Here is a 21,311-nt window from a genome sequence, read left to right as displayed (position 1 = left end):
TATTAATTTGGAAAAATCACTTTCTGTAGTAGACAATGGGTTAATGACTCTGTCTTCCAGAATATATTCGTTGGACAATATTGTATCCTCTGCCTTTGATGTGATAGACAGAGATTTGCTTATGTTACAACATGGCCAGCCTCAATTACGCTGGACGCTGCAAAATCTTCGTTCAGGCTATGTGCCTTGGCGTTTAATCAACACAACGTCATTATTTTCCAGTTTTAACCTTACTGATAAACAGATCAGTTTGGCACAAAAAGGAGCAGACTATACAATCCTGAGCATCGAAAAACTCGAGAGATTACCATTGACAATGTCAGAGAGTCCTGTCATTGAATGGATAATACACGGAATTATCACAATTCCGATAACAACTTTCCGATTTAAAAAGTGCCTTGAGTACATACCTGCTGGCCAATATGAACAATTGGGTAAAGGATATGTAAAATCTGAATGGAAATTACCATACACACATTCTTGCTATAGTGACAGCGACAAAAATGTATTTCTTAGTGGTGACAACTGTAAACATTCACTAAGCTGTATACTTTTGTGTCAGGGTATTAATTTACACGGAGCATGTGATGGAAATTCTAACAACCTTTCATGCCACCAGCTAGTCACACCTGCAACTCAGATAGAGCCCTTCTTTATGCAACTTTCGAACGGGAGTTACATTCTTAGAACGGATCACAGATGTTGTGGCCTCGTGCCAGGGAAAAGTTATCTAGTAGAAGTAACATCCATGGTCAAATGCTGTATGCAAGCATTGTTTCCGAGTGGGCCTGCAGACATAGTGACTCCCATCTGGCCTCGTCTGAATCTCTATTCTATATGAATTCATACATTAAGCAAAATGAAATCTGTACTTTTACAGACAACAGTGCCTATAACGTCATCAAAAGAGACGTATGATCTTCTAGTTGCAAGGACAGCTACTGAAGTTCATGACCTTTTATCAACAAATTGCCCCGTGCATTTCATAGAAATGTTAAGCCAACTCCTTAACATGTCTAGTGCCACAAGCATCCCAGGCATATTTAGGACAGTCTTTACGGGACTGCTAACACCCTTCCAGGCAATTTTGGGAATCGTTCCTAATTTTGTACACTCTGTTTTTGGAGGGATACCATTATTTTTGGGACTCGTCGCAGGGATTTTATTTTTGACCCTCCTGCTTCGTTATGGCAAGCCTCGGCTCAGACATAGCTCCCATGGGAATGGAAGAGACAATCCTAGCAATGCGCTACCGGGACAGGATAACTAACGTCCTTGGATTGGCCAGGCTGAGAGATCTAAACATGACCTGGTTCCTTTCGTTCAGACCGATATGGCAAAATTGCATTTTACCTGTGCTACGGTGTATGCTTTGCGGCGATGAATGCGTGTTGGACATCTGTCTTTCACTTCCATCAGCAGTACCTATGGACGTCGATACTTTGCTCAGTCCAATAACGGCTCACGCATTGTGTTGTCCCCAGCGGCTACCAATCCTGATGACAGCATTCGTTGAGACTCCTGTACTACGACTAGATGGTAACAGTGGAGCGAGTGACAAAAGCAACATCACCCAGGTACGGCCTTCTGTGAGCATTGCTGCTCCTGAATATGATGACAGCAATCATTCTCACACCTGCCAAGTTACAGCGCTATCTAATTTGGTTGAACTGTCACCTGAATTTGTAGACCAATTCTTTGAGAGCCTGTCTGATACGATGTTCTCACCCGTAGAGAAACAATAACGTTTAAGGAGCTTTCCGACACACATGAACTCTGAATTCGGCTTTCAGTTTTGATCAACAAAAACTGCAGAAAGTGTTGGAACTCTATTTCCCCGTTCAAGCATTAATTTTTTTTTTGATTTGGACAATTTTTCTAATATTGACCTTTTTTTGGCACGAACAATTCTTTGCTTAACGTAAAAACTATTCTTAGCGAACAGAAGCTTCACACTTCTATTTCTAAACACATCTAGAGACATAACAACATTACACCAGCCTCTAGCACACATGTTATTACAATGCATTTTTATGTGATGATTTATCTCGCTATTCTTCTGTCAGAGATACTTCATGTGTAATTCTTTTTGCATAATCGTTCATTGATTAGATATGCAATAATTTTTGAATGATTTCTATGCTTTAAAAAACGTACAGTACCTAAATTTCATGTATTACAAGTACGCCTATTTCGAATGCATTTCTGTATTTTGGGGTGGGCAATGTTACACATGCATCTAATTGCTTTAGTTTTAGTAATTTTGATGGACATTAACCCGTGGAGTGGGTGTTGCGTGTTTATCTAGGTTCCTGATCGATACTGTGACCTTATGCCCCTATTCGGCTATAAATCCATTTATTCCCTATATTGGTATAACCGTTCAAGTGCGATTTTCTGAAAAGTCATCTCTGGCCTCACACGAACAGAGCCACATTCCAGCATAGTTCTCTCTGCCACTTCCATTGCGACCAATTAGTGCAATGACAGAGCAGTAGTCACTATCTGATATTCCTAGATAACACTCCGAGTTCTTCAACAAGATAAAAACTCAGCAAACCTGGAAATCCCCGCTTGCTGTGTTTTGATTAGTAATGGAACTCTAATGAGCAACTGATAACTATCACTTCCTAGTGACATCCTTAATTGACGTCTTATGTCCAGCAAACTTGCGTCAAACCCCGCACCTGTCAGGTATAAATATTACCAACGTTGCCTTAAGCAATGGAGAGCTACTGTTGCTGATGCCAGCTGCCTGCAAGACCCCGTGTTGGTAAATCTAGCACTCTGTCGCTGCAGCCTGCTGTCCCTGTGGTGGTGAAGCTGCTGATACCATTATCGCTGCTAAAGCGCGAACGATGGTACAGTACGCTTAGGAGCTGAACAGCCATCCCTCTGCGAAGACATCCAGCAGATTCCAGCTGCCCGCGGACGCTGTCCCCCCTCCTTCCTCGACGCGCTGAAGAGACCCGCTGCCTTTCTCGTGCAGAGAAATCAAGCTCCGGCGTTTCCGGTCTGCCCTCGCGGGTGACTGGGATATCGAGAGTGACCCCTGAGGAGATACCAATCCTCCATCATTCTATTCAGAGGTATGGTGTTGACTAAACCCTTAGACGAGAATTCTTGAAACAAACCTTGGCAAAACCAACTTAACTTAAGCTGCTTACTTACTCCCCTTCCACGTGTTAGGCTTAGGTCAGGCACACTGGGGTAGGCATAGTTAGAAGCACCAGTTGAGTATGTGAGCCTAATGTATATATGACTGTATATATGTTTTATTACTTTTAAACCATTGTATGGCTAAGAAACCATATCAATGCTTTTACAGTTCTATTTCGCAATCCTTATCTTACTGTACGTACTTTTTATAATAACAATTCTTGCAATTGTGGCAATACATTTCTCTTGTACGAGAAGAAAGACTGTTCAATAAATGTTAACCCTTTATTGACAAACGCCCGTCTCTCTATTCTCTACATCTCGTAAAAGTAAACTGCACTAGACTGACTGAGTGAAATACATGTCTATTGTTTCACACGACCCTAGAGATTGACTCTTGATCTGAGGAGCAAAGTTGTCATGTTGCACGGTTGTTGGAAAACTGAATCCCTTCTTGTCTGTGCCAAGGAAGCTGATCACTTCCTATGCAGAGAAGAAAGTTTCCAGTGACCTCTGAGCTAGTTGGTAACACAACCCAATTAAGTTTAGCATAGTCAGTGGAGGCCTGGAATATAAGCAGTTCCACGTCGATACTACTGTTTATGTTATTCCAATGCGCAGGGCCTAGTGGGAAACTAGGAACTACACTACATTGGGACCTCAATTTCTGTTTGACTAAGTCAAATGTTTTCCCTTCCTGCTGGACTCAGGGGGTTTATTCTGGGTATATGAGAGTCCTGGAGGACTGAAATCACACTTCTGTGCATTATCTGGACACCCTGAGGATAACATCTCTACAAAGGCAATTTGGTAGCTTCACTATAATGGGGCATGGAGGTGCTCCTGGAGGGCATCTCACCACCAGGGAGTGGTTGAGAGCATTTAATGACGAAGCAGGACAACAGTTCTTATCTTGGAGTCAATGCTAGGATCCAGTTTTCCATGAATGGAAATCCTGCAAATCATTGATCATTTCCTTTTAGCTCGGTTTTCTGATTCCTCTGTGTTGTCCTCCATGATATGGGAAGTGAAGGTAAGACATGTTACCTCTGCCTTAAGCATTGTCACAGTGCCCTCCAGGTCATCCTACATGCGCTCTTCTGCTCCTGAGATTCTTTCTGAAGTGTTCCAAAAGCCTTGCCTCCAGATTGTCACATTCATCCTAACTTCACCTAATTTGGTCTCTATGCCCAGATGCGATGCTTGTATTGCTTGCAGAATTTCATCAGCATCTGGGCAGCCAAAACGCCACTAGGCGATTTCATCCTCTCCCTGATTTACCTGTTGATGCCAGAGGGGCAGTGAATTTGTCATTTTTCATCTGTGCCTGGTTGGAGGGAACCCACTTCTCCCCATGGTCGGAGCCTTTACTGAGGTGATCAAATCCCCATTGGGACTTAGGTGGCCCCTGTGATGAGTAAGTGCAGCAGTGGTCACAGGCCCTCAACCCAGGGTGCATTGCTACAGGCAGAATTACAGCAACCATCTTGCGTACTCTCACACAGAGAGCCTAGCCAACCTTCTCGTATTCCAGGATGGGCCCCTTCTCTTCCTGAAGTTTCCACAGCAGCCCACTGACTCTCACAAGGGGTTGCACTGTTCCCTGTTACAGGTCGGTGGTGGCCTCCTCTCCAGGGTTTTGGAGGCATCCAAGTGTATGTTGACTGGCAAGCCTGGAGGCCACATGAGTGGTCAGGCCCAAGGCATTCTTTTCCTTGGTATTCATCGTGTTCACTCTTGCAGGGAGTCCCATTGACTGGGGGACATCCCTTAAAGTCCATGTTGGGCCTACCTTCAGGGCCAATGAATTATGCTATGCAACTACAATCTCCCCTGTCCATATGATCGTGCCCCCAGTACCACTACAGCCGCTCATGAATTCTAACATCAGCATACAAGTTTTACGAAGGCCTCCATGCAGACTGCACTGCTGAGCCTGCTCTCCACTGAGCCATTGCTCCGACACGTAGTGACACCCAGACACTGCCTGTGGCTCCACTGAGCTGCAGCGGGTCGTTGGGTGAAAAACAGACAAGAACTGCCTGTCTTCATGAGCGTATTCCTCGCTGGTTAAATTGGAATTTCAACAAGCGTTTCCGTTCCTCCAACAGTTAATCACAGGAGCACAACAAATGTGGCATGTCTTCAGGCGCCATGCCTCATAAACGACAGAGGGAACCCCCATTACCCTTATGCCAGTGTGGAAGATGGCATATGCAAGGTAACAGGCCCAATCTATACTTTAAAAACTTCATTTTTGTAGATCTTGAGTACCTGAGGTCAAGGTAACTCTGTTGACCTTGTTTAGAGTAGGAGTTTAGGATAATCCACTCATGTGACCTCTTGGCAACACACGCTTTATCTTCAATCCATGAAAGGTGTTTTATTGTTTTCTTTACTAATCTTTTGATCATAGTATGATTAGTAGGGGTATTCCATAGCTCCTGCCACCCTAGATTCGCCAAGCTGTTTTTCAAATACTTCGCGGATGGCGAGGCTGGATTCCGCTCTAATTCTGACCATAAGTAGCTGTTTAAGGTTCCTTTTTTTGCCTTCCGAACTTTGTCCCACCAATTTATGTAGGCCCCCTGTCTTGCCAGAGACTGCTTTTGGGCGCCAAACTCTAGCTTAAGTTGAGCCGGGGAATTATAATTTGGCAGGCTGACGATATGCCTGTATGCAGCTGCCACAGTTCTATCCAGAATCGCTGCGTCTCTTCCTCTCTGTACTTTGCTCCCATAAGTAATTGTGGGCAGCAATGTGGTGCTTATTACTTGTGCCAGGGGCAGGAGAGATGGACTAGAATGTCTGCTATTTAATTTTTTTAGAGAAATTGATATTGCAATGCCTTTTTCTCTGATACTGGTTTTCTGAGTGGTAAACTGGCCACTATTGTTGATTTTAACTCCCAGATACTTGTAGAATATTGTGTCTTCTATGTGGATTTCGTTCCAAAACCAGCCGCGTGGAGTTTTCCCTTTTTTGTTAATTGACATTGTTTGTGTCTTCTCCAGTTTTTTCGTCAGTTGATATCCATCAGAGTACCTCTGTGTGGCATCCACAAGATTTTGCAGCCCTATTTTTGTATGACTGATTAGAACTATGTCATCCGCATAAAGTAACGTTGGTAGTATTTGGCCTCCTAGTTTCGGTGTGTGAGAATTGCAATTGTTGAGAATCGGAATTAGGTCTCCTAGGAACAAATTAAAAAGTGTTGGGGCCAAAACACATCCCAGTTTGAGACCCTTATTGGTTGGGATTCGTCTGGACAGGTGAGAACCATCGCCCAACTTCACCTGTATCCATGTTTCACTGTGCAGGTTAATCAGTAGTTCTAGCAATGGCACCAATATCCCCCACTTCTTCAGTTTGGACCACAGAAGATTCCGATTGATATGGTCAAAAGCCGCCTTATAGTCAATAAAGCACAGGTGGATTGGCATTTTGGTAGTTTTGGCTTTATCAATTAGCAGACCCATAGTCAAAATATTCGTTGTTGTCCCAACAGATTTGGCAAAACCCGTCTGATTAGCAGGAATTAAGGAGTTTTCTGTAGCCCAAGCTTGCAATTCCTCTAAGAGGATCCTAGCAAAATGCTTTGCCTCATTATCCATAAGGGCGACCAATCTGTAATTACATGTTAGAGATTTATCCCCTGACTTGAATATTGGAGAAATAATCGAGCCCTTACAGGAAGCAGGTAGTATATTAAACTGTTTGATTTCCATAAATAGTGTCTCGAGTGCTACAGCCCATTCCCTTTCGTTCTGTTTGTAAAGAATGGGAGGGATACCGTTCGGGCCTGGCACCCCTTCTCTTCTTCCCTTTTTAATTTGTAGGTTTATCTCTCCTATATTCATGATTGTAGTACCACCTTCTCATTTATAAAGAGTTTCACACAGTTGGTTTGATTTGTTGTCATCATTTTCTGTCTCTAAATCAGAGTCTCTGTGTTGTGTGAAGTAATCTTTAAGATAGTTTGCCCATGCTACTTCAGTGATATTAGAAGATACTCCATCATGCCCAGGGTTTATAAAGGAATTGATTGATTTCCAGAATTTTGCCCCGTTGTTCTGTTTGGTGTCTGCATGTAATTTAGCCCACAAGCTATCCTCCATTGCTCTATTTGCTTCCCATTTTGTTTTTTTCAAAGAAGCCTTTAGTTCTTGTAGACAGTCATGTTTCACAGTGTCTCTTGGAGAGTACCTACGTTGACGCATTATTTGAAAGATACATTTTGTATACGTTTTATCTTCACTTTATGTTCTTTTGAAAAGGAAGTCTTGTTGTTTTCAATCCATCCTTTTTGGAGTTGTGGAATAGCCTGCCAATGTTGTTATTGAGCTCTCCCATTTCTCAACTTCGCTTGCTTCAATTCTTCCATCAAAGTGCAACTTCGCCATATCTTGCAAGCATCCCTCATTCACTGCCGAATATTTAATCCTTTTGTATAAATTGAGTCTTTAGGAACCAGAGACCGCTCAAATTTAGATTTGCAGATGTTCAATGTATTTTCCTGAGGGCAGTGGTCACTATCGGTTTTCCCCCTATTTGGAAAGAGACGACATGATGAATTAGGGATAGTGTCATAAAAGTATAATCCAAGATTTTACTGAAGTGAAATGTGCACGCTGGTGGAGTATCTCCGATGAATCTCCCATTTAGTACTCTGATGTTATAGGACTCTAGATTCTCTAATACCTGCTTATCTAACTTAGTATATTTGGATATTTCTGAATTTACTTGATATGGTATATTCCAGGCTATATTTTGAAAATGGTTCTCATCATTTGTTGAGGTTCCCATCAAATTAAGATTGAAGTCTCCAGTGAGCATAACATCCATTATCGGTGTTTCGTTTGTAATTTACTCCAGGTAATTACATAGTTCTTTTACTACCTTTCCTTTCCTTTTTGGATGAACATATGCGTTGATTAAGATTAAGTTTGAGCCCTTCTTGCCTGATTTCGAAGTAAGTAAATTTATTATCTTTAGATTAGGAGTGATTGGTCCAAGTTCCTTGATCTCGTAGGCACTTGTCGCCGAGACATAGGTCGCTAATCCAGCTTAAAGATGACCATATTTTGCTATTCTCACCGCACAAAAACGTAGAAAAACGTAGAAAGCCATGCAAATATGGGGGCTCTACTTGCCATGTTTCTTGAAAGGTCATAATATCAAAAGATCTTATATAACTGACATATTCTGGATTGATAATTTTAGAGGCAAGACTGTTGATATTCCACGAGCATGTTCTGAAATCGTTACGCTTGCTTGATATAGGAAGATTCTTTATTGGTCAATTTACTTGATTATTTATTGTTCTAGCGATCCATCTCAGATTGTGTGGACCTGTTGATGCACCCTCTAGGGCATATTCCCTGGCTTTCAGATCTTCCGTACTTCTTGCTCCAGTATTCCCTATTGCTCCTCGGAATACTGGTATTCCAGATCTGTTGCAAGAGTTCTGTACTTCTTCTATTACTGCTGGCATTAATAGGTCAGGATATTTTAGTTTTACATAAGGGGCAATTGTTATTCCCCAGTTTTTGAAGGTTTGAATCTCAACCAGTATTTTATGTGCAACTAAAGATGTTATCCGTGTTTGTTTTTTCCGCCTTTGTTCTTTCTTCTGTTATGAATTCACTAGTGACCAAGTCCAGAGTTGTCACACTAGCCAGAGATGGAATGTGAGATAACAGCCGTAAAATGTTCCCTCTATTCAGTATGTCATGCCTTCCTTTCAAGATGTAATCCGGGTTAAAACATACAATATTTGTTGTTGTACTTCTTGTGTCTTCCAACTTCCTGTTACTTTTGTTTTCGGCATTTCCTCCTTGTCCTAACTCATGGTCTTCCGATTCTCTTGATAGTGCTAGATGTATAGAAGATTCTACTTCATTGCTCCCTTCATGGTTGAGTTTCTTTTGTCCTCCTAGGTTTGTTTTTTGGTTCCCATCCCCCTGCCCGAGGACAACTGGTCCAGTTCCCCTACCCCTTACGTGTACCTTGATGTCTTTTCCTTGATTTGCCCTGGAATGTATAGATATGAATGTTTGCCTACTAGATACCAGTTTGTTCACATCTAACTCTTTCAGTTCCCCCCTCGTTATTTTGGATAGAGAATGCTGGACGGTTTCACTCCCGAGCTTTACTCCTTTTGTTTCAATAGTATTCCTTGTAGAATTGATGATCGAGCAGTTCATGAAGTTCTGTTTTTCTTGCTGGCTCCGAACTGGATCTTGGGGTTTATTTTTTTTTCAATAATGGTGGAGAGGGTCTGCTAGTCTCTTGTTGTTGTAGAACTTCTCCTTCTTCAGTCTTATTGGTGTCCTTTTTGGACTCTCCTTCTTCATCATCAGTTTAGATGTTAATTGAGGGTTCTAACTCACCTTGGTCAAACTGTAACATTGACCCGAAGAGACGCTTAAATCCATCTCGATCTAAATTTGTTTTTTGATTTCTGCCTTTGCGTTTTTTTGCCTGCCTTTGTTTTGCATTCAGATGTTTGTCAGCTTTTTCTTTTATTAAATCTGCTGGCAATTGATCATCCGCTATTATGGACTCTTTAACCTCTCATTTCCGGTTCTTATAGAAATGTAAATCCTTTGCCTCAGGGTAAATTGTTTTTGTAATTATGGGAAATCGTGTATCTTTAATTTTATCTGTTTTGTTCATGGTGCAGTTTTCAAGGGATTGCTTATCTGTTTCCCCATCTATTTGTCCGTCAAACTAGTGGCTCTCTTTTCCTCGTGGGGGTTGTTTTATTATTGTGCATAGGTCACTCAACATCGATGGTAATGTGGCTAGTTTGTCAATTATTGGGCCACATCCACAGCCCAGGAACTTATTTTGAGCCTGGTCCTGCTTGTTTTGTAGTAGTGTACTTAATGTACCCAACTTCCGTCAATCGTAACCACAAAAACAGCCAGCGTATCTAAAAGCATCAGTTGGGTGTCCATCTTATCTGACTGGTAGTGGAGTGCTTCTACTAATAGTTGAACTGTTTTTAGCAAGCTAGGCCACGCCATTTCCTGGGTACAGTTTTTTGTGATTCTTCTTCACCAGCAGGATTTGTGGTCTCATTTCAAGCTTCGTTTAATTTTCCTCCCTCGTGTGGCCCCTATTTATATTCAGTAATGTTGTTTTTATTTTGGGTATAAGCGGCCATAAGGCCTTCCCATTTCTCTGTTCCAAGGTATGAGGAGATTTCTATCTCTTCTGGATTTTCAACTAAGTTTGATACCAAGGTCAGTTCTATGTTTCTCTCCCCCCCCCCCACTGTAAGGCTCTAGCTGGTGATTTGATGTTGCATTAAGATTAATTAGGATTGGGGTAGTGAGAGCCAGTTTGAAGCCTGTTTCTTCCTGCACTTCCCCCTTCCTCTCTTGGTTGGAGTCAGTGCACCTGAGCAGGGGTTTTTCCAGCGGGCGTTTGTGGCTATGAATCTTTGGTTTGTTAATTACGGCGCAGTTACAAATTCTGTTTTTGTTTTTTATTGGTCCATTGGGCTATTCAAATTAAAGCTGGTTTCATGATTTTCTTTTTTGTGCGTCAGCAGACATCTTATTTACTTAATTTTGCCCATGAATTTTAACTACCTCGACATCTTCAGTCTGTGTATTACCTGTAGTTTCGAAGCTCATCCGAGTTTTGTTGGATTGCAGTGTTATTTGTAGGGGACTAGTAACTGCTCTACTGGCATGTCTTTTTATGCCCGGGCTTCTCCCTTTGTGAGTTGATTTCCTCTCTTCTATGGTTTGTAATAATTGATTTAATTGTAAAGTCTGAAGAGGTGATTCAAGACCTGGCACATCTTTTGTATTTAAAAGTAGGGCGCCCCCCACATTTTTTAGAAAGCAAAATTTTGAAAACTTTTTGGTTGATAAGAGAACTGCCTTTTTATTGATTTATTGCTTGTCTCCAAATTTGGTGTTTTCCCACTCTTTTCCGACCCAGAAGAGATTCTGTCTGCTGGTATTTCTATGAGAGAACAATTTTTCTGGGTTACCAGACCAGTTTCTGTTGATGTTTCGTTCCTTGCCTCCTCCAACATCTTGGTTTTTCGCTTCTGTTTTTTTTTGTCTCTTTTAACTATTGTACGCGACCTGACCTCATACTACCCTTCTGCTTGTTTCGACTGTCTTGCCTCCTGTCTTTATGCTACATGCAGCTTTCCGTGCTAGTCTATATATATCTGTTTAGGGTTTTGTGACCCGATCAGTATCCACTCCCCACTCAAGTGCGCTGATCGTGCCGCCCTCACGACCCTCAATCCGCTTCTGTCACCCTCCTGTAGTTGTTTTAGGTGTCTAGTTTATTTGAAGATTTCCCTTCCCAGCTGTATGTCCCACCGGCCCCACCAGCCCCCAGGGGGACCAAGCAGGGGACTTGTCCCAGCGTCCAGCACAGCAGTAGCTTAATAGCTTGGTGGCTCAATAGCTCCTGATAGCCACACGCACAGAGCATAGAGCACAGAACGCGGCTGCTTAATGCCCATTCCTGGTCCTGTTCCCCCCGCCTTGCCCTGCCCAGCTCCAGCGCTGCGGCTTACCTCCCAGCCTGTCCGCTACTAGTCCGCACTTTACAAAGAAGAGCCACCAAATACCGCCAAATCCACCAGCCGCCACGGACTGCAACCGCAAACAACAAGGCGGAGCAGCGGGCGGAAATGCAGCAGAAATGCGGCGGCGGCGATCAGCGTTGGAGCAGCATCTGTCAAGGAAAGGCAGCCAACGGCCCAGCAGGTGTCGGCAGTAGAGCGGCAGTACGGCAAAGGGAGAAAGGGAGAACGGTAATCCACAGTCCGGCACCCGGATCACTGAGCAGAGCAACACACCAGGCTCTGCTTGCAGCGCGGCTCGCAGCTGTGGTACGTAGCTACTCCTCCTCCTCTCTTGGTTCCAACTGGTGAAAAGAATTGGTCAAAGAGTACACAAAGAAAGCAAACTTAAACCCTCAGGCCAGGCAAAATCTTCAAAATAGTCATCTGACCATAAGCCTGCACTGGTAGAATTGAAACGAGGGCAGAAGATATGGGTATTGGAGCCTGTAGCTCTCCAAAACAAGTGGAGTGGGCCCTACCCTCTCAGTGACAGAAAAGGGGTGTTCACCTATCTGTTGGTCCTTGGCAGTTGCAAACACCCCACCCCAGTTAAGACATGGCCATATGCAAATCAGTCTTACCCTGTGCCTCATGGGAACAGTCCAGCCCGAACTGCCAAGCCATGCCTTCCCTGGACCGGAAACAAGCTTCCTAGGACTGGTTTCTGGCATTACAGCCGTCTTCAGCCAGGCTTGCTTGAATCCAGTGGCAAAGTGAGCAAGGGACTCACGTCTGAGCATACCCTGCCAACTTATGGCGAACAAAGCGGTACAAAAGGGGATGGTGATGGACGGAGCATTTGAACCAATAAAACACTCACACCCAGTCAACAGATCTGAGTTTAATCCATCACCGTTCTTTAGCCTACTCTGCCACCCCAGTTCAGACATGGCCATAGGCAAATCAGTCTGGCCCTGTGTCTCATGGGAACAGTCCAGCCCGAACTGCCAAGCCATGTTTTCCCTGGACCGGAAACAAGCTTCCTAGGACCGGTTTCTGGCATTCCAGCCGTCTTCAGCCAGGCTTCCTTGAATCCAGTGGCAAAGTGAGCAAGGGACTCACGTCTGAGCATACCCTGCCAAGATATCATATCTATATCACACAGCACAGCATATTTCCTAGCCGTCAACAGTAGTGACGTCATACAACTTATCCTGCATGACTTGCGCTGCTGAATCACCTTGTCGCCCATTGAAACAGCAACTGTATACTTACTGCATCCGAGCGTAATCAAGCAGGGGTTTGTGGGCACACCAGAAGCTGCGGGAGCAACGCTTAATTTTTAAAGAAAAACATAAGTGCCAAGGCCCTCGTCGAACCCCTGCCAGCGCTGCTAATGACAGTACCAACACAACTACCAAGCATCACATTCCTTTAAGTGGGAAAATTCAGATACAAATAACATAACTTAACAGAAATTTTGGCCAGTCTCATTACTAGAGACTTTCTGAAAAATGGCCATCATTTTATATCCCAAAATTACCCTAGTGGCTGTATTAGTTGAAATACTCAGGTGAATATTCATATAATTTTTTACCATATTATTTCTTTGTTCATATTCCAACAGGGATACGCCTTAAATGGAGAATAAAGTTAAAGGTGAATTGACTTCACCTCTGTCTTTGCTTGGGTTCAGAAGAGAGGCCACAATCAAATGTCACACCCAGATTCTTTACCATGGCCATAAGAAATATTAATGAACTGGTAAAATTAGGCAAGGTGAAAGGCAGTTTTGAACTCCCAACACAACCAAGGGGCAGGACGTGTTGCCCAATAGATCAATAAAGTATTTTGTTTTCCAAGTTGCAATTTTGCTTGTGCACTTTTATTTGCCATGCAGCAGTTGGTGTTGTTGCACTAAGGATATTGTGCTGCATACCTAAGTACTTATAAGGTTTTAAAAGCGAGACTTATCGGCTATGCCATTGCTTGTTTAAGTATGCAGACATGACGATGACGAGGTAATCATGGTGCAAGGTGACACAGAGGAATTTGACATTCCTATTCAGCCAGCTCAAAGGGATGTGGCAGAGGTAGCACCACCATCAGCTCCCATATTTGTAAACTTTCAGCTGGGACCTGCACCAACCCCTGCCCTAGGAGAAGCAGAGAGGCAATCAATGAAACATACACCTATCTCCAGCTCTTCTTCAGGCATTGGCACTGGCACAGTAAAAAAGTACTCCTCCCCAGTTTGAGACTTTTTTACAGTTAACTAAGAGGCAGAGCACATTGCAGCATGCACTATTTGTCATACAAATGTTTGTTGAGGTAAGCCTGGTACACATTATGGCACTAGAGGTCAGACAACCTACATGAAAAAGCAGAACACAATCAAGAGGGAGGAGCAGCTTCAAGAAATTGCTGAATGTGGTCGTGGAGGTAGGGAGAGCAGGGGAATATCAGCTAGAAGTGCAATCACAGTGCAAGGTGATGATGAGGAAGAAGAGGGTGACATCTTCATGCAAAGTAGCCCTGTCCCCAGCAGTGTACGAGCAGATTCACTCATCTCAGCAACTTCACAATGGCACAAGAAAACTCCGAGTGAGATGGAGACACCACAGCATGCAGTTACTGCCCCACCACCACAAAGCACATTAAGTCTACCACTAGAATCTACTTCTCAGAAGACAACCATGTCAGTGCCCCAAGAAAAGTAGAAAATGCAAGTTACCAGGAGGGACCTATTTTGCCAGAGTTGCTGTTCCAGGCCTGCATCACAATGTTCTGCAGTTGGTTGGAAAAGCTTTCAGTAAAATGATGTTCACACCATCCACCCGACAACCGACATGTGGACCAGTTATCAGTTGACTGATTACATGTGTATCATTGGACACTGGATCTCTTTGGCGTGGGTAAAGCAAAAGTTATCTTCAGGTCTTGGCCTTGCAGACATTTTTAACAGCGTTCAGTGGCCATGCTCACCATGGAGAAATCACACACAGCTGTAAACATCTTAGAGAAATTTAATAGCAAAGTGCATGACTAGGTGAGACCAAAAGGTCTTAAAATTGGATTTGTTGCCACGGATAAAGGCAGTAGCATAGTCAAGGCCATGTCAGAGGGAGGCTATTTCCTGTCTGTCCTGTGTTTGGCCCATTGCATCAACATGGTGGTGCTAGACTTCCTCCAAAAGGAAGACATACTCAGCAACATACTGAGCACCAACAGAAGAATCTTCACTCATTTCAGCCATTTTTTTCCAAGTCTAGAAAAACTGTTGATTATTCAGCATAATAATAGAGCACCAGTTAAAGCAGGTACAGGAGGTGCCAATATGTTGGAACTCCACGTATTACATGTTGCAACATTTGTTTGAGCAGTACAAACTATGTCAATCAAAGAGGAGGGGTTGCAGTTGTGAAATCTATGTTTATGGATGCGGACAAAGGGGGCCTAGTCAAATGCCTGTCACTGATGCTACTCCCTTTTGAGGTTTTCACACAGGAAGATAGCAAGGAGAACAGTAAAATGGGTCAAGCTAACCCATTGTTGCATCTCCTACAAGAAGGTGTCTGAAAGGCTCTTCCCCGCAGGTGTGAATGAAAACACAGAAGCACATGCCTTGGTTGAGACCATTGTCTGTCGCTTGTCTTGAATATAAGGCTGCAACATAACATCATTGAGTCCAAAGAGTACATCTGTGCCACACTACTTTATTGATGGTACAGCAAAAATTCTTCCCATTTTCATTCCTTTTTCTGAAGGGCATGTTGTAAAATAAAAGAGGTGGATTGTAGAACAAATTGGAGACTTGAAAGAAGTATGTCTGGAATTTTTGAACCACACCCCACAGTTCAGGGGTGCCGCCTTCAACTTCCAGAGAGGGCAGTCTTGTCTCACAGCAGCAATCCAAAAACACAATCAACCGGAACACCGACAGCAACAGCAATAGAAGGACCACTGCATTTTATTGGTTTTAATTGACACTGTCAAGTGTAGAGGTGTGGGCTAAACAGTTTGAACAAGAGGCAGCGCCAATGACCATCCATAGGATGTTGCAGGAATATCTGGATGATCAAAAAGAGGATGTATTAGAATGGAAAGATGGACCAATAGACAGAGCTCAGCAGGCTGGCAACAAAGTATCTGGCATGCACTGTCAGCAGGGTGTCTGCTGAATATGTGTTCAGTGCAGCTGGTGCAGTTGTCACAGTGAGAAGGACCAGTCTCATACCTCAAAACATGGAGAGATTGACTATGATCAAAATGAACCACCATTTTATACCACACAATTACACAGTTCCTGTAACAGCTGCACAAGAGGAGGAAGAGGGCGATGGGTCCCAAATTTAATTAAATGTGTTAGTTGACCAACTTCTCGGTGAACAAAAAAACAAACAGAAATAATTGCTAGAGGAACATTATTATTTTTGTGTCGGATTTATGCAGCCCCACCTTTTTCATTAGCCATGCCCAGTTGCAATTGAAGAAGCCTCCTCAATTATTTCCTCACATTGGGGGCAATGCCTGTCCCCCCCTGGGTCCCAATTGCCTAATGTCCATCCCTTTTTGCATCACTTCCACAAGAAGGTCTGCCCCATAACATGATTTATCAACAAGACTGCATGCATATACCAAATTCTAATGTGTTGCCTGCATCAAAGATAACTGTATACCTAATTCTTAAACTACCTGTGCTAATACCTAAATTACCCATGACTGATTGTGCGAGTGATGATTTAAGATGATTGATGATTCATGTGGTGGCTAACAGTGAGAGTGTGTGCTGAACTGTAATGTGGGAACTTGCCTGATATTAATGATTTGCAATGTTCAGGGCCTGAGGGGTGGGTGGTCATTTTTTCCCTGGAGGGGATTGGCCTTCACAAATGTATGTAGCAAAAAAGAATTAGCCAGTATGGTCCACTTCTATGTTCTTTCTGTTTTTTTCGTTATCTTGGTGACCCAGACAATCGTTTTATTTACAATTGAGATTTGAAAATTGAGATGAATATTGATTTGCAATGTTTGGGGCTTAAGTGATGGGTGCTCATTATTTTCATTGGAGGTGATTGGCACATTTACATTTAGCCATGTTTAATTGCAGGGTGTTCTCCTTTTTTGTGATTCTTCAGAGAACAGAACAGTCATTTAGTAAACAAATACAAAACAATGCAAAATACTGCAATTCTGTTTTTCTACTTCCTATTCCACAGCAGTGCACTCCATGTCTATCTTGCTCAGGTCATCATGATGATAATTGTTCTAGAATGGTGTTACTCAGAATCAAGAGGAGGATCATGGAAGAACTCAGGGAGGGAGCTGCAAGACTCCCTCATCAACAGCTAGAAAAAAAGAAGTTATTGAGTATCCACTTCCCTTCACAGATAAACCAAGAGTCTGAGGCCTAGTACGCAGCTATGTGGAATAGAGAGTGGTGTGTTTGTGAAATGCTACTCTGTGTTTGCGTGTGTTGGAGTTGTCTTGTGGTAAAAGTGAAACTCTGAGTCCCCCTCTTGTTTTTGTTGCTCTGCTTCTGAGTCTTACCTGCAGTCTGTCTTCTTCTTGATTAAAAAACACAGTTTCTCTGTTCTAGCCTCCCTTATGAATGAAAGGGGAAAACGAGTTGAGCTCACCCATACTCCTGCTTTGCTACTGGACCAGTGCAGACAGGGACCAAAGTGTGGAGATTCCAGAGGGGAATGCAGATGCACTGCTCAATTTTGCAATAAAGTAATAAAGTATAATTTTTTTTTAAATAATCATATTAAGAGAAGTGGGTGGGTGGGTTAACTTTCCAACCAAGAAGAAAAAACATTTAGATATCTGATAACGTGGGTCTCATGGGAAAAAGGACTGTTTGCAATGCTTTTGTCTGTACTCATTCCTTTGTTTCCTTCTAACAACAGAATGATGGTGAATGATGGGCTGCTGATTATTACCCATATGAATGTTGTCCTTGTGTTGTAGCGTTTGCCTTTCTCAAACCTTTCCCCAAATCCACTTACCCATCAATTCATCAAACCCCTAACACTCTCCCCTGAGCTGGGTGAATTATTGCGATGTGGTTTGAAATGAATTACACCATCAATAGAATCACACACTTGTTAGGGTGGATGTGGTGAAAGCAACACCAATTTACAGTTGAATCTACTAAGCAGTAGCCCGCACCTGCCCATTATAAACACATGCATTACAAATGATCAATATTTTAGATATAGAATGAAGAACATTATTCGTGAGCATCATCATTCAGGCCCAGTGTTGTGTAACTGTAAATGCCAAGCCCACACCAGACTTTGAGTCCATTTGTTATAAAGTGAAGATTTAAAGAAATGGTATTACTAACTCCACATTAGCCAAAACTTACTAGATATTCTATTGTTTCTATTTTAGTACAATCAGGCATTCTTATTATGTCATCAGATAGTACTCAAGTGGGGTCAATTCTTTGTACAACTTTGATACATATATAGCCAACTAAGTCAGTCTTTCTACTTCCATTTAGTTGCCTATGATGGATAATCAATCAATCTTTCAGATTAATCCTAAAGTTGGAACTCACCCGGGTGGAACTGGAAGTGTGATTTTGCTTGTGAAGTTGTGATGCCTCCCCTGTTATTGCTGCATCTATATTCAGGTAAGACAACTAGGATGGATGAATTTTAATTTAGCAAGATAGTAACTAACTGCTACTATTTTCTACTGAGATATTTGTAAACAATATAGGTCAGCATGGCAGCATTCTCCATTCTGGCCAAGAATATAGTTAGAGAAGTATAACTCTATAACTAAGTCCTATGCCCTCTCTTCAGTTACAAGCACATAAACAGACTGCATAAAACTACGCTTAGGCATTAGTCCAAAGTAAAACTTCATGAAACTACTTCAGGCATTAATTTAGATTGAATAAATTGTTTACAAACGAATACACCCTCCCTATCCAAAAAACATGCACAAACTGACTCAATCCTCAAAACTCAAAATGTCCAAGAAAAAGACTCTTGTCCAACTTCCTTCCCACCCTCTCCACCCAGCCCCAACAAACCCCTCCCACCCAAAGTTTGTTTTATTAAAAAGAGCTAGAAGAGGACACATTTTTAAGATTACTGGGTGGCTTAGTAGCAGTACATTGCTGGTCACCTAGGGATTATTTGACGTGATTATTTATGATTAGGAGAGTCACATTGCCAATTTTATGTTTTACCCACACATGCCAAACATAAAAAAGCAACAACTGTGTGGCAGAAAAGTATTACTAGCCAGAATAATATCACAGGAGTAAAAAACTGTGAATTGATTATTGTTTTCTTCTAAAGGCTGTCCAAGTAACTGTAAACAGAGCCAGACACTTTGGGTCACAAAATAAATTACATCTCAATAATGTGTACAGCATTATGCACTATATGGAGTATACGTTGTGTGCTAAAATAATGAAGCCATGGTCATTGCTAGCCAGCACCTCTGCTAGTGTGCTACTGTCTGCAGCTGTAGTTCAAAATTATCTATTGTTAATGTCAATGGCCCTGCTCTTCGCCAAATGCATTTCTATTTCTAACCAGCCCCAAAAGAGGCAGATGAATAATAAATAAGATACTACATCACACACCTCACTTATGAAATGCAAATATTAGTATATGATCCTTTCTGCTTTAAGTAGGCATTGAGGAAAATGAATCTAATGGACTGCACTCCAGAGAAAGGAACAGTCAATACAGATTTTATTTGGCGCATTCGTCACTGGGTATCCCATACCCCAAACTTGAAATCAAATCATGCACTTACTCCCACTTTACTCTGTGGCCTCCCCCATCACCACGTATTTCCAACAAATTCCTTTGCTGGGCAGTAAATAGGGAAAGGAAATGAGGTCACTACACTGATCATCGATTCATCATCTTTGGCTTATTCAGGTATTGTACAGTGCGAAAGGGAACAATCTAAACATGGGTACGTTCAATCTGTTATGGCAAACCATGAAATATATTCTGGAATCCCTTCAAATAGTTATTTAATTAAATGTGACACATGCCAAGAATGGATTTTCCAATTTGGTAAGGTAGGGCAGAAAAGTTTAGGAAAAATAAAAGAGTGAATCACTAAGAGGTTACTGAGTGGGTGAAGAGATAACACACCTTGTGTGTTCGGTAACGGTTTGCAATGATTTGAAAACATTGTAAATGCCACATTAACTGGATTCTGAGGCAAGATGGCTGCCGTGGGGAAGGCTGTGTAGGCAGCTAGCTCCCTCGCTCCTGGCGTTTTGATGTGCAGGGAAGAGAAGGGAAGAGGGATATTCCGCTTTTAAAAATCAGCGGTGCACCTTACCTGGATATCTGCAGTCAGCATGATCCCGGCTAGCTGAACGGAGCATTTACCGTTTGTTTACCGCTGTTTTCCGCTGTTTGCAGAGGCTGCCCCCGGAGCTGTGCGGAGATCGAGAGGCTGAGAAGCGGAGCGGCTGAGAGGCGTTGTCCACTTCCGCCCACTACCTACGGGACTTGAATCAGTGCTTTCAGCGACTGAGAGGCGTTTTGTGGAACAAAAAGGATTTCAAACCGGCGAATATTGCTGGAAGACAAGTGAACTACGCTGCATTATACATAGTTCTAACAGGCTGCTATAAACTATCACTTGCAACAAACTATCCTCGTGACAGGCGGTGTTCACGAATGCTTCTAAATTTTTCAGAGCTCCGACGGCGGTCTCCGCTGTGGCGCGCTACACTCTGTCTCTGCTGGGTACAGAGGAGCGTTTTTCCTGGCAGAGGGGGTTCACGAAAGAAAAAGAGGACGCCGCTTCCCCCTTCCATTGCAACACGTAGCAGCAAGAAAAACGATATTGGGTCTAAGCTGAAGGACGTGGAACAAGTGAGCGTGGAGGTCGCGATGGCAGAGGCAGCACCATTGATTTCTGGCAAGATTACCTCAAAACCGGGTAAGAGCTCCAATAAGGGGGTTGTTACTAAATCCAATGTATTACAAACATTGCCAGACTTGTTTGAGAAACATGCCGCTAAAAAGAAAATTTTAGACAATGGCACCGATAATGCAAGCATGGATAATCAAAGCACTGATTCAACAACTGTTCAGCTCTCCTGTCAACCATCTATCTGCAGCGGTATTCAGAACAAAACTAATATTTCTTCTAATGTGATAACGGCTCCGATACCGACTGACTCTTTGAGGAAGGGCATTATGGGAATTGTAGTTCCCGGTGGGGCCATTCCCAATCGGTCATGTTCACTTCCATCATTATCTTTGGTATCAAACGACCTATCTAGTGATCTGCGAGCTGAAACAGAAACTATCTCGCAGCAGCATAATCAGGAACTTCCTGAAAACTTTTATTCTCTCTCAGATCTTTCATCTGATGAAGCAACAGGTGCAAATAAAGAGTGGGCAGACATCAGCTGTGAGAGCTTATCTTCCGCCGGAGAGAGTAGCCTCAGCCCTGACAATGCAAATACAGCTACCATCATTAAAAAGAGGCCGAAGAAGAAAAGATCCTCTCGCGCAGTGAGTAAAGAGACTACTCTCAGGCCATCAAATGATGTGAATTCTCTATCTCCCGACTTAGCTGCTACTGCCTCTGCTGCTGACGA

Source organism: Lissotriton vulgaris, chromosome 3_1 (genome assembly GCF_964263255.1).
Source record: "Lissotriton vulgaris chromosome 3_1, aLisVul1.2, whole genome shotgun sequence".
NCBI lineage: Eukaryota > Metazoa > Chordata > Amphibia > Caudata > Salamandridae > Lissotriton > Lissotriton vulgaris.
Note: the sequence above shows the minus strand (reverse complement) of the source record.